Raw genomic sequence first — 15,342 nt, 5'->3', positions numbered from 1 at the left:
TTTAATAAGTTTGGCTCGCAGGGATGGATAAAGACTGTAATGTTAGTGAGAACAAGCAGAATTAATGACAGTCACATGTTGAGACAACAAAGGGATTAAAGATGAGGGAAGAAAAACAAGTTGTGTTTCAAAAGTCCTTTGCAACTGGAAGCAGCAGCTCTTTGGTTTTGGTGTCAAATGCTCTAAAAAATAAAGCAGTGTCAACTGACAGGGAACGGTAAATTACTTCCATTTGTCAAACGTGGCTGATTTTGTTTCTGGCTTGTTTTTTTCAACTATAAAGTGTGTGTGGAAGTCCAGGAGAAAAACTGTGGTTGGCTTACAGGTTTATCTAACGTTGCTGCAGCACAGCAGAATCCCCAAGGGCTACGGCACTGAGCAGAGTGACAACTGTAAAAACACAGAGTACAGTTGTGCTTTGTTGGCGGCAACAGCAGTGTGCACATCTGGCTTTGATCACCATGGTGATGGTGGTGCGGGGAGTGACAGGGCATGCAGAGCGATGGAGACTCTCGGGGGAATCATTATCCTGTTTAGTAAGCCTAATGAGAGAAAAGGTGTTGCACCTCAGTTAACTGCTGTCCTTGTCTGAAACACACACACACATGCGCGCGCGTGCAAGCAAAACTAAACAGTGTGCATGACAGATGTAAGTAAACTCCCTATTCTATAAGACTTACAGTACAAACAAAGACATGTAATTACAGCGCTACCGCAGCCTTCCACAAATTAACACACTGTTAACACTCATCATAACACTGGAAAAGTTGCAAGATGGCGTGAAAATGTGCACCCAAATGTAGTCTGCTGTTGTTTACCAAAGTTTTATTCATTTAAGTGTGTCATACCAGCAGCAAAGGCGAATAATTGCTTAAAACAAGAAAAGAACAGATGAATCAGTGGGGGGAACTTGTGAAGAAAAACCAAAAGCATGCCGTTTGATTGGGAGCCCGAAAACACCCCACTGTATCTACCTTTTATTCAAGGCATTCCTCTTGCAGATTAATTAGAGATATTTAAAACTGGTAAAATTTCAGTTGTGCTTCTACTTACCATTTTGAAAAATGTCAACTTGCCTTTTATTTTTTCAACCATGTATCCGCACATTGTGCCTAAAGAACAATACAGAACAGCTGTTTCTGTTGACCTGATGCTATGAGCGGACATTTCAATTAAGAGGCAGAAAGATATTAGTACTAGAGCTCTAAAGCGTCCTTAAACCCTGAAGTTGGGATTAATTTAAGTAACATATATTCCAACAACTCAATGACAAAGAGAGGCTGTATGTTAAATAGCTTAGTAACAGAAACCAAGCAACCCTAGGTAGACAAACTAGGAGCTCTGAGACATTCATCTTCAAGACAAGAACATTAAAAACCTACAGGGAGTACACACATGACCATGACCAATCTCTGCAATATCTTGCATACAACAGCTTCCTCCTCACTGCAGAAATCCAACTCTTTTCTCTGTTTTTGTAGATTATATACTCACCAGCCACTTTTTGGGTACACTTTTTTCATGTAACTCATTACATTTGTGCACATAGACATGGACAAGATGACCTGCTGAAGTTCAAAGATGGGGAAGAATTGCAACTTTTGAATTCGGTGTGGTTGTTGGTGTCAAACTGGCTGGTCTGAGTAATTCAGAAACTTCTGATCTACTTGGATTTTCCCACACAACCATCTCCAGGGTTTACAGAGAATGGCCTGAAAATGAGAAAATATCCAGTTAGTCTGGGTGAAAATGGCCAGGCTGATGGGGATAGAGCGATAGATAGAGCTGATACAAAGGCAGCTATAATTCAAATAACCACATGTTACAACCAACGTTTGCAGAAAAGCATCTCTGAATCCAAAACACATCAAATCTTAAAGCAAATGAACATACAGTCTATAAGTATTTTTCCTGATCATGTCCATGCATTTATGACCACAGTGTACCCATCTTCTGATGCCTGCTTCTAGCAGGATAATGTGCCATGGCACAAAGCTCAAATCAAACTGGTTTCTTTAACATAACAATACCCAAATGCCTCCACAGTCACCAGATCTCAATCAAACAGAGCACCTTTGGGCTGTGGTGAAACAGGAGATTTGCATCGTGGATGTGCTGCCCACAGATCTGCAGCAACCGTGTGATGCTGTCACATTAATATGGATTAAAATCTCAGAGGAATGTTTCCAGCACCTTGTTGAATCTGCGCCATGAAGAATTAAAGCAGTTTTGAAGGTAATAAGAGGTAAAACATGGTCCTAGCAAGATGTACCAAGGAAAATGTCTGATGAGTGTATGTAACTATTTATATACCGCATTTTAGAAAGGGTCAGGTAAGCTTAAGGAGGAGCTGACCTGTTCCTGTGTTTTGCCTCTAGCTTCTGTGTCATCTTGGCAGTGGTATTGGCATGCCACAAGACTGAAGCTTCATCCACAAACAGGGTAGCCTCTCATTAGTGTGCCATGGAAAAGTAATGGCTTCAGGGAGGGAAGCCAGCTTTGCTGTCACAAACACATTCGTCAGGAGCGTACAGGTATCTGGAAACATGAGACTGTCACGTCAAGACAGACCAACCATCACAAATCTGATTCCTCATTATCATTCATCTGGTATGCAGTTGAAGGTCATCAATCCAATTTTCATCAGTATTCCATGCGGGCGTGAAACTCGGTACCCAAGTGGGAGTAAGTGTGGAATAAATTACTCAAACTTAAAATTGAGAGGCAATGTGTGATCATAACAATCAATAAGGGAATAATTTGATTCTGATTAAGTAAAAAATAGTTACAATCAGTGGTGTATTTAATTTTTTAACAATGTATCCGTGGTACTGCTGTGAGGAAAAGATTTTTCAAAGCCGTTAAAGGTTTTTTTTTACTGAAAGCTGTCATTGTACCTGACGTCTTTGTCTTCCTCCTGCAGCCTTTTTCCCCCCACCACAGCCTTGAAACTGCATTTCAACATCTCAGTCAGAACTTAATGTCAGAGTCCATCGCTCATGTGCAATATTTACCTTTTCTGAAAAATGTACCCAGTGCTTATTATAATTTATTTATTTATTTGGGGGGGTTGTTTTGATCCCATATACAAACACGCACAACACAGACTATATTGCCAAAAGTATTCACTCATCTGCCTTCACACGCATATACACTTGAGTGACATCGCATTCTTAAACCGAAGGGTTTAATGATGTCGGCCCATCCTTTGCAGCTATAACAGCTTCAATGCTTCAGGAAAGGATTTCGACAAGGTTTAAGAGTGTTTATGGGATTTTTTAACAATTCTTCCAGAAGTGGATTTCTGAGGTCACATACTGACGTTGGACAAGGAGTCCTGGCTCACAGTCTCCACTCTAATTCATCCCAGAGGTGTTTCTGTTGAGTTGAGGTCAGGAATCTGTGCAGGTGCGAAGTCAGGTTGGAACAGGAAGGAGCCGCTGGCCAGACAGAGAAACGTGATTCGTCTCTCCAGAGAGCACTTCTCCACTGCTCTAGGGTCCAGTGGCCTTTCCACTGTGTTCCACCACAATGCTTTGCATTGCACTTGGTGATGTAAGGCTTGGATGCATCTCCTCAGTCATGGAAACCCATTTCATGAAGCTCTCTATGCACTCAGCTACTCTTAAGCTAATCTGAAGGCCATGTGAAGTTTGGAAATTTTAGTGATTGACTCTGTAGATAGCTGGTGACCTCTGAGCACTATGCGCCTCAGGATCTGCTGACCCTGCTCTATGTTTTTATGTGGCTTCCACTTTCTTGTAATACCACTAGCACTATGGAATATTTTGTAGTGAGAAACTGGACTGGATCTACGCAGGTGGCATCCTATCATCATACCGCACTGGAATTCACTGAGCTCCAGAGAGCGACCCATGCTTTCCCAAATGTTTATAGAAACAGTCTGCATGCTGGGTTCTTGATTTTATACACCTGTGGCTGGGTAAGTGATTGGAACAATGGGTGAGTGAATACTTTTGGTATTGTAGAGTATAAAAACTGTGAATCCCTGATATTAGCTTTCTGTGTTCACTTATATACCTGTCATGCGATGAGACTCTTTCTAAGAGGCTTTGTTTAAGACAACAGATGCCGTAGAAAGCATGAAGAGCTCCAGAAAGGCTGTCTGGTAAAACTCTGATAGACAGGTACTGCAAATGGTGTTTCAACAGTTTGGCTTACTAAACTTATTGCAGAGTTGATGAGTCTGCAGCTAGGCAGGCCACAGGCTGCACAATTCACCCAGAAGGATGCGCACACACATTGTTGCACATGTATTGTTGGTAACAAAATGAAAAGATTGTGCTTTTCTTGTGGAGTAGCTTCTTAGGTTAAACAGTCACTTTAGCTACTTCTATGACTTACCACCTACACCTTGAGCTCTTTTGCAGGTCACCGCATATGCAGACATCTACTAAAACAGGAAAAATAAAAACTGATATAAAAGTTGTTTTTTAAAAGTCCTAAACTCCCCATAGGCATGTTCAAACTCCAAACTCACAGATTAGTTAGTAAAAAACCTTCCAGTGCACTTTGGGACAAGGCGAGTTTGTGTTCACGTTTACTTCCACGCAGTTCACCAAGGTCGCGTCGAAACCCAACAATTGGACATAAATCTTGTGGTGACTCCTTCAAACCCAACAGTGAGAGTTGCTGCTGTGATGGATTATTTAAAAGTACAACTGTCATCACTAGGTTGACCTGAGCAGCAGAACCATGCAATAATCTCATCGCACGCCAGTGAACCGGAGGCCCATCATACAATTTTCACGTGCTTTGTCCAACCGAGCGTGCGTCATTTGTTCCAGTGATGTGGCTCCCTAAAATCCAGCGATACTGATGTCATAATCTTCCTCTGGTGGATGTGATACAAGCCAGATTTGCGCAGGCTGATGTTTGTCCACCGACTCAATAACAGAACATATTAGATTTTTTTTTTAGAAGACAAACAAATGCTCCTGCTGAGCTTATCTTTTTAATTTACTCTCTGACACTGATGAATTCTTCAGTTACCTCACCTGTTGCGATCTTGATTTAAAAAAGAAAAGCTCTGTTTTATTCAGAGGGAGAACCCCCACCCCTCACAACCAGCCTTTCCTCCACCCGCTGTATGAGCTTGTGATCAATAAAGCTCATAAGTCTTTTCCTCCAACTGAGCGAGCTTCTGCTCCCTACCCGCAGAGAATCACTGAGCGTCAGACAGACCAGACACACTCCTCCTAAAGGTGCCTCCTGTCGCATACAAATCCCGACTTCGTCTTTCCTGCTCTGCTCTGCTCCGCCAGGCTCTGCTACATGCACATTCTTCCCTCGAGGCCAGAGACAACCAGACAAGTAGATAAGATTTTAGTGAGTCCTGGCCAAGAAGAGAAGATTAATATGAGGGGATTCATATTGTTTGTACATGCTCACACGCTTATGAATATGTTGATTTGTTTGAGGCTGTACTTAATGCATGTGCTCACGTGCCGACATACAAGCTTCAATCTTTTTTTTTGTGTTCAGCAAATTGAATTAGTGCAGAAGCAGCCACTCTCGCTATTTGCCTAATGAAGGAATCAGGATTTAAATGAAGTTTAGGGCCAAAAGCCACATTATGCTCGAGAAATAAACGGCTTGACTCATCTGATTTTCAAATTTTGTGAAATGTTTTGAAATCCCTTTGATTCAGGACCTCTCCCCCTGTGCAATGTAAATCAGCTGGCGAATAAATGACTTAATGGTCTCATTAATATGGATGCACATGTCAAGCTTGGCTGTCGTCAGATGTCAACAAGATCTGAGACAGACTGGACTGCCAGTTTGGATAGCGCGGGCGGAGGGAGGCTAAGAATGTTCCTGAACAACATTATTACAAGCGATTACAGACAACATGAGAGGATCTTCAAGCTGAGCAAATATCAGAAACGCTTTTAAACACACAGATACACGTGCACGCACGCCTATTCAGGAGTAAAATGCACATTGGTTCTGGACTCCAGCCCAGGCATTGGACTGTATCCCAACTGATGTCACACATGACTGCACCACTAATAGAAGCAGGAAGGTTGGGGTGTAAATGAGAAGTTGAAATAGTTGACAAAAATGAGTGGGGGCTGGGGGGGGTGGAGGAGGTACTGACATTCAGGTGGGCAGGAAGCCCACAGACCATCCCTCAGGTGGGATCAGGCAAACAAGCACGTGGATGGGCTGCAGTTGAAAGCGCCATTGCCGCATACAAGTCGGAGCAGTGTTTGGTTCAAAGCCAGTGATAGAGACCTAATTGCACTTCCATTATGAGTCATGCTACCGAGTATTCATGTGCAATTAGCGAGCGGTTCAATAAACGTGTTTCTGTTTACATGCCGGCACATATTGTAGGCACGCGTGTGAACAAATCAGCTCCAGAGACTGAACTTTGATGTGTTTCCTTGATTGTATCCTCTGGCAGATAGCAGCGCTGTGTGATTTGGGGCGCAGGGGTTAGAGTGCCTGAGTCAGCTCCGGCTTTGCTCTGGGAACAGCCACTCTCCCACTCGTTTGAAATCACAGCAACGTACAGTCCATCTCAAGAATCAAACCACCACAGGCATTTTGTAGCAAAGCGATAGCCAAAAGTTTATCTACAAGCACTGAGATGCAGAAGCTGGCTTGCACATTTTGTTTAATCTGGGGACCCCATCTGTGTTTTTTCCTGCTTGGTTGGAATAATTTTTGTAAGTCAAATGTTGTATTTAAATTTTCATTTGATACCCAGCTGTCCAAAACAATCACGAAGAACATTTCTTTAATAAATCTTCTCTGGTTGTCGTGTGTCATTAAGGAAGCCTCACTGTGCTGATGTTGTGCACATACATTATCCTAGTGCACATACTTAGTTTAGAATATTAAACACAAATGTATTGATAACATGTTCACTGTTGATTTTAGGACGTGAGGCTTTTGGGTTGTTTTTTTTTTTCATGGTTGCATAACTGCAGGCTTTTTGTTATGCAGAAGAGTGGGGTCAGAGGTTAAGTGGACTAAATGTGTGCCAGTGATGTTTAACCATAAGCATAAAATTCTCCGGTTGTTTTTATAGCAATGGTGAACACTCAATGCATCAAAGCACGGACAGAACCATTTACCTTACTGCTCCTATGTACTACTTGCCCAGTAATACTCTTTGGAAAATTTTAAAATCTCAATACCTCTCTTATAACACCCAGATCCTCTGTTTAACCTATTTATTTATTTATGAAGACATTGTTCAGGTGGTGTTTTTTCACATAAGTTATGCCATATGCATTACTAAACCTTTGCATCTTAGCGTAATTATAACACAATTTCCAAAATAGTTGGAATGTGTTTGTAAGATTTTTATATTTATACATATTTTTAATGATATAAATCAAGGACATTTGTGATTGATCGATTATTTCTTTGGTGCATCAAGGCGACTTCAAGCTGCTCTGGAAAACTAAGTTGCAGTATTATTTAAAGTGAGCCCCAGTAGCTTATCATCTCCAAACTGAAGGCCAAGTTCCACAGATCGGGGATGTCAATAGACTGCACACAGCCAATCTCCACTCTCCTGGGGCTAACAGGAGGCTTGCCATGACCCTTCACTGGCAGGCTCGAATCCAGATTCTGCCTGTGGGCAGTTGGATCGTAGTGTCAAAGTGTGGAGAAGACATGGAGAACAGTGTGTCGTATCGGGCAGCCCTCATTGGGGAAGAACAAGGCATGTCATCATTGGAGGCAATCTCAAAGCAGAGAGATTCTGCAACCAGCGGCGATCCCATATCTCCACAGTCTGGGAGTGAAATCTATCCTCTAAGATAACAGCACTCGCCCCCACAGAGCGGGGTTTATCAATGACTACCTCGAGAATTTGGTGGAGTGGAGTGGATGAAATGGCTTGCCTGCAGTCCTTACCTCAACCCCACTGAACACTTGTGGGATACGCTTGGTGCTGCTGTTTATTCCAGAGTGACCAACACAACCATATTGGCTGACTTGCTACAAATGCTGGTTAAAGAATGGAATACCATCCTACATCAGTGTGTGCTGCACGAGGAAGAGTTGCCAGGCTGTTGTGGCTCTGTATGGTCCTTCTAAATGTTACTGAAGCCCCTGTTTGATAAATGAATGAATTCTGGAATTGCCAATATGACTTGTTTATTAAGACTTTAATCATCTAATCCAGTACACAACACCAAACAAGAGTCAACAGCAGAATAAGCTGTTTGGCGTTGGCAGAGAAGATCTGGCAAGTTTTTCAGGGGTGCAGCACCCATACTGAACTCTGCTGCTCATACCACAAACTTATTTTCCTTACAAATGTGGCTCCAAATAAAGAGCAAATAAGCAGACTTTCCAACTGTATAAGATTTATTGCCAAGAAACATTGTTACAACCAAAATATAATCGACCAATCACAAAGGTCCTGACTTTTTGTGCTAAGTTTATATATGTAGTAGAGTATAGTTTTAAATTTTTATGCTTAATTAATTCCAGATTGATGCAGGAATTTAGCAACTTTGTAGTTTTTGTTATTTTCTGTTTCAAATGATTTCAGAGATTGAAAATTCTGGACCGCAGGAAGACCAATTTAACACAGTGAGCCTAGTTATTGTACCGAGTGCTGAATACAGTTTGTGTTTCTGACACAGCCAAGAGTTTCTTTAAAGACTTCGTATACATCACTCAAGTGTGCATCAAGGAACTTCCATACCATTGTGCATGATGGGCTTTGAACAATGTGCTGATAACAAGCAGACATAACAGCCCTAAAGCTTATCGGCTTTTAGCCTTGCCTCTTGCATACTGAGATTTCTTTGTATTATTTGCATCTTAAGCTTAGTTCATTTTATTCCTAAATTGTTGAACTTTTTGTCCAAGCAATCTTTCAGAGTGCTGAACTCCCTCCACATAATTATCAGCCTCACTGTGTCATAATTTCTTCTTGAAAAGGTGGACCTAAGTGCAGAAGCAGACCACAGTACAAGTTCAAAGGGTTTATTTCCAAAGTCCAGAGCATGCAATGAAAATTTAGGAGCTCTGCCACAGGGAGGAAGAGAGGAAGCGGCAGTAGTTAGGAGCGAGTGGAAAGGCCTGTAGATATTCTTGAGCACGGGAGTCCAAAAGATTTTAGTTTGCCACTGAGGAATTTCCAAAAGGCCACAGGCAACTGGACAACACACCGAGGGACTTCTGGATCAGGAGATGTGAGCATGGGCTAAGTACTTGAAAGCAAAACAAAACATGAAGCTAAGTGAGCCTGACTTCACCACAACAATAGCTGTACAAACTGAAGGAGATGGAGCGAGAGACCCTGGTCCTTAAGTACGCAGGTATGTGATGAGATGATAGGCTGGTTTGTAACGTTCAGTGAATCCTGGCAGAGGAGAGCCAAGGAGAGAGGAAAGAGAGAAAGAAAAGGGAATGGAGGGGCTGAAGTTGAAATCAAATTATAAATGTCTGATTGTAAAATGAAATGAATGAAATTAGCAGCTAGTAATACAGAAAACTGTGTGAGGCTAATCGTCACTAACCCTTTTTATAAATATCGCTAATATGTTGGGCTACAGAGGTCTGAAAGCAGTCGTGTTAAAATAAGAATAATAATAGTGATGAATAACTTGTAGTTCCACCGTGTATCAGAAGACATACAGTTTGAACATTTAAGCATAGTTAAGATACTACAGGTAAGGAGGATATGAGCGCATGCTAATCAAACTTCTATGGACACTTGCTACCAGCCAATCCGTCTTGGGGAGGAGGGGTCACCTCTATGCAGGCTTGATGGCCATTAACTGTGGTCACCCCACTGGCTGTTCTGGATGTTGCCCGAATGATCAGATTATCCAGTCCAGCTCTGGACAAAGAATTACTTTAACATCCTTAAAGTAAGAAAAAGTGAGCTTTTTGTGAGAGCGAGTACAAAGATAAATGTAAGCTGGTCACAGATGAACACACACAATACCTAAAGGCTTGCTGAAGAAGCCAGCTTTTTCCTTTGTCTCCCTTTTCGTCTGCTTTTCAGGCAGCTGTTAGATTATTGCTTATTTGCACACTTTGGGAAAATTCTAGTAGCACTAATGTCTGTTAAGATTAAAAGACAAATAAATCGGAATTTAGATTTTGTCAGAATTTGACGACGAATGGGTGTAATTGTTCTTCAGCTTTTGCCAAACTCGATCAAATCTGAACCTGCATTTGAATTCTGATTTCAACCAGTCATTCTGTCATCTGGCTGCGCCGCAGTGTTGTCAACTCTCCATTCAAAGCCTCAGAGCTGACAGTCAGAGGAGGGAACAATTAAGCTCTCTGTGAAATAAAATCCACACGTATTGCCTGCAACGAATAAAGGCATAGTGACTGTCAGCTACTTTATTCGTTATAAATAGAGGTCCAATTAAAGCCGAAAGCTTTGTCTCACTAGAGGCTCATTTACGGTACCACTTCCAGTATCTTCCAGTATCTTGAAAAGTCATGACAGATAAGGAACATAGCATTACTGTAAAACCCCCAGCCAGTCATTGGAAAGAGAGACTTGGGGGGGGGGGGGGGGGGGGGGTGGTAACAAAAACAATTCCTGACACTGAATTGATGAATATTTTTGAAGCACAAAAAAATTTACAGAGGACTGAAGTAGCAAAGTGTTCCTATCTTACTGTGTTTCTCTGTCCCTAAAGGCTCTATTTTCTTAGTCGTATGGAGATTTAAATATACTGTGATCAAACTGATAAAGCAAAGACTTTGTGAATTTTTATTTTTTTACCCGTCAAGTCGGTCATGTCCAAATACTACTGTGTATCTAATATTGTATTCACTTCCTGTCACCCTGTCTTAATAGACAGTCACGCAAACAGAAAATGTAGAGCAGAAACTTTAACCGAATCCCACGTGAAGAAACACATTCCAGCAGATGAAGTGGGAGTTGTTCTACCACCATGTATTCTCGTTAGAGTACGGCACATATATGATGTGTGTACTGCACTTACCATCTCCAGGTGCTGCCTAGACTTCAGGAGCCAAGCCAGACCAAGTGAGCAGAGTTGAATGGCCTTTCTCCTGCCGTTAACACGGCTTGTCTGCCAACATTACTGTGCATATGGTCAGTGTGTTCCCAGGCGGCCCGGCTGCGCACAGACACGCAGCACTTCAAGCTGGCATCTTTGCCTACGCAGACACGCTGGAGAAGCACACACATGCAAACTGTCTCCTTTCCTTCCGTCTGGCCCGCAATCCAATGATTCCAGCTGACAGCAGCAGACGTGTCACAGCTGGCTCCGAGACCAAACTGAACAAAGGCAGGTTAAGCCAAGTAGGTCACATGTCTCCTTGAAGGCATCGATCCTTTCTCACAATTCTGTCCATATGACGTTTCTGGTTTCATTTACCTTTATGCTCCACATACTTGGTGGTATGGTATTCTATACTTACTGTAGTGCTAGCAAGTAAAGGATGTATTCTAGACTACACACACACACACACACACACACACACACACACACACACGTGTTTACATATAATAATAAAAAATTCTAAAAAAAAGAAATCAACATTTTAGGACTTTTTCCTGAAGTTGAAATGTTTGTGATTTGACTGTTCGTTTGTGTATGTATGCCATTTTTTTTTGTCCACTTACATGTACGTGTCCTAACAACAATATCTTCTGGAACAAAGACAAACCTTCTTTTACAAAATATTACTTTGCAAAAGTTCCCTCAATGGAAAAAAAGGATTGGAGCACATTGATCAAATATTTAATTTAGCAGTATAAAAAAGCCAAAGTCTTAAGAATGATAATTCACCAAAGCAAATGTACTTGACCTTTTAAAAACCTGCCTAATTCTGATAATCTGAATCTAGTTTTTAATAGAGGAAATTATAAATAGGACAATTCTGGGCATTTTATAAAATGTAGCTTTTTATCGTGCTACAAAAAACAAAGCCCCTTTTATTCTTTAGTGTTACCAAAATCACACAACCAAAAAACAAAGTGAGTTTTTTTCATTGTTGTTGTTCTCTTGTTTTGCCTTTTCCCTGCAGGGAAGCTAATTAACCTGCCCATTTCTTTAGCTGATGGTAATGCACCTGAACACAGCTGCATACGTCTTCCTTGCACAAGGCTTTCGTCTGTACATTGACTGTTTCTCCTCTAATGAGCTTCTTTTAAGGCTTAATAATGAGTCACTTCCAAACACAGATCTTCTTACATTCATTATTAGGATTATAATTTCTTTCAAATGTCTAAATATGAAAAAAATATAGTGAGTGTAACAGTTTCCTCTCTTCAAATGGAGTAACAGTTAAGAGTAAAGAGGCATCTTTTTTCCGTTTTTTTTGTAAAATGTGTAACATATTCCTTGCATGAATAGTTATTCTGTCATTAGACCCGAAATGAATTCTGTCTCCACTGTCACAGAAGACGCGAGCGCAGGGAGTCGGAGTTATTGAACTGCACGTCAGTGTCAGATAACAAGTGTCAAGAGGAGCTAACAAGAGGGTCTTCAGATATGAATAGGAGGGCCTTATCCTAATCTGTGCAGAAGCAACCATCCCAAAACTCATCGCTGACATGGATGCAGACGTTTGGAGGGGTAAAGAGTTCATGTGATTGTAGAAAACAGATGCATTGCAATGCAAAAGAAATGTAGTCATTAGTGAACATGCTTTGAACGCTGCATTCACGTAACTCGTGCGTTTTGCTACTGATAAGGTCTGATCTTTAGGTGCACTTTTTCAAACAATTACAAGATCCATTCCTTCAAAGTTCACCATCAAAGCAATGTGTTTCTATTCTTTATTTATTGGGATCTCGTTATCTATTTCTTATAGCACATGGAGCCCACGTTAAAAACATACGTAAAAAAAAAAACTACTATGAAAACAGTTGATGGCACGGCACTAAAAATGGATAAAAGCAAGCAAAAAAAGATGTAGGTGTAATTGATATTATCTCCTGCTGAAAAGCAGCAGTTTGACATTGTTCGATATAGAACAAGGTATAAGTAGATGGCCAGTCCACACATGAGTTGTTGTACAATCACGACAAAGAATATTTTATCATGAAATGTACTTTAATCTTCGATATAGCAGTCTGCTTGAATTGCTGATGAGCTTACTATTAATGTAAGTCTCTCTATGAAGGGAGGGAGAATGTAATCGGCTCCACTGGTCTGTCTGTTTGTTAGAGTCTAGTGTCTACATTTTTCACGGTATCATGTTCAAATTTGTTGTGATGGTAGACGCCAATAAGAACTTGAGCTGATTTAATATTGGTGTAAACCAAGGTCAAGGTCACATCAAATGTGAAAATTAGTAAAAAAAAAAAAAAATTATATTACCCACAATTTTTTAATGGATTGACGGCAAACTTCACGACAATATACTAGGCCTTGGGGGACATAATTGACCCTGACTTTCATTGTTAGCATCCAAGGTCAAAGTTGAACTGTTTCACATTGCATTGTGCTGTATCAGTCTTCTAACTTCACATTGTTTATGCTATCTGAATCAATCATTCCCATGCCAGTTGTTATGGCCGATCAGTGCCATCAGGTTTGCAGTGGTCGCGCATCTTTTACCTTTTTAAATTTCGTTACGAGACGACCGGAGGCTCCACCCGAAAAACACAGACACAAGTAACAGATGCACATGGAGAGAAAGAGCCAAAACAGGACACTTTCATCATCTCTGTCCACAGCTTTCTGCCTTTCTCTGGCCCACCCAGTTGTACACAAATACGCATCTACACGGAAGCTTTTGAATCTTTAATAGCAGGAACATCTGTGTCCTCTACCACAATGGATTGACCTCTCCCACTGGTGCCAGGGTCTGTTCAGAACCTTCTTTGTTTAGCTTAGATGAAAGGTCAGAGACTCTGTGTACATGTTCAGAGGGACTAAGCATCATCCAGAGGGGTTTGAAGAAATGGTCCAGTGGACTCTCTGTCACGCTCTCTGAAGCTCAAAAATAACTTTCTATAGGAAAAAAAAATGAGGAAAGATCTGTCATCTATGATAATTTAATATGGATTTTAATTCACTGCTCTGTTAGTAATGGGTGTCCTAGAGCAAGTCAATTAATTGATTAGTGAATTTACAGAAAAATCCAGTATTTTACATTGACGTGGCATTTAAGTTACTCAATTCACTGTTCAGCATTGCGCACTTCCAGCTGCCTCAATTGTGATTATTTTCTTGGGACAGAAAACGTTATTTTTTTAGGAAATTGCTGTGCATTTAACATTTTCTGCCATTTCACAAAGCAATCAAATACTTAAGGAAATTAATTTGGAATGAAAATGACTATTAGTCACGGCCTATTTTATAGATGCATAAATTCAGCTTGTATATCCCAGTTTCCGTTGTGCATTTCCTTATTCGAGTTTATCTGTCACTGCGGTTCCGCCACAACTTTTTTTCCTCCCATACTGCTGAGTAAAACAAGCACCCCATAGCCCTCACCATCCTGGAGGGAAGAAATAACTGCTGCCCTGTTGCCCTCAAACTCCTAAAAACATTGCATCAAAGTGTGCACTGGACTTGAGCCAAACCCCCCTCAGGACCTGCTCTATGCAGGGGGGTTGTTCAGCTGTACAGGGCAAAGATAGAGATGCAGGTTACATGACATAGTCTGGCCCTTAAAGACTTTACTATTGTATTTAGGAACTTATAAAATTTAGATCACTTCCTGACCATACACATTAATAATTTACTCGCAATACCAAGTAAATACAGGGCCAGTATTGCCAATACTTTTAACCAATAAAAGCAGTCTATGGTAGGGGAGAGCAGCGTGTCATGATTTATGAGCTGAATCATCATCAATTTACAAATCCTGACTAACTCACTTTCCGTAATTAGTTAAAACAACTAAATACATCTTTCAGCTTTCCATGTATTTTGCAATTGTTTTTTTTAAAGGCCTGAAATGTTAACATGCTTGTCTCTAAAACACTGCTGTTGTTTAAATGTGTTATGGGCTCTAAATAAAATATACATCAACACAAAAAGGTTCAGACATTTTTCCTAGTGCATGTTTATTATGTTTTTTTTTTTTCATTTCTCCCCCCAATTTTTTATTTAGCACAATTCAGGCGGGCCACATACTGAAATACTGTTGATATCAGGATCGAGCTGCCTACTTCTAATCGTGATGTGTTATTGCTGTGCATGGTCAGGTCAAGCCTTGAGCAGATCATGAATGTTGAAGCCTCTAATTTCAAGTTTTCCTAAAACATTGTTTTAATGAACAAATAATTCTCGTCTCTTTCAGTATGAATAATTTATGATGCACACACGTTCTGAGTATTCAAACCTCCAAAATTACATTTATGTAGGTTTGCATGTGGCACTACACTTTTTATTA

General features: G+C 40.8%; 1 long non-coding RNA gene across 3 annotated transcripts in view; it reads left to right on the top strand.

Moving 5' to 3' along the window:
- LOC309702861 overlaps window positions 1-14,971 on the top strand; it is a 33,572-nt gene extending 18,601 nt beyond the window's left edge. For all 3 annotated transcript variants that reach the window (XR_014275771.1, XR_014275772.1, XR_014275773.1), the window contains exons 4-6: window positions 10,977-11,290; window positions 12,395-12,576; window positions 13,005-14,971. This is a non-coding gene — a long non-coding RNA (uncharacterized lncRNA). The remainder of the gene's footprint in view (window positions 1-10,976; window positions 11,291-12,394; window positions 12,577-13,004) is intronic.
- The last annotated feature ends 371 nt before the right edge of the window (window positions 14,972-15,342 follow it).

Source organism: Aulonocara stuartgranti (genome assembly GCF_965226115.1).
Source record: "Aulonocara stuartgranti genome assembly, chromosome: 1".
NCBI classification, from domain to species: domain Eukaryota; kingdom Metazoa; phylum Chordata; class Actinopteri; order Cichliformes; family Cichlidae; genus Aulonocara; species Aulonocara stuartgranti.
The sequence above is the reverse complement of the archived record's forward strand: the minus strand, read 5'-3'. Positions and strand labels throughout refer to the sequence as shown.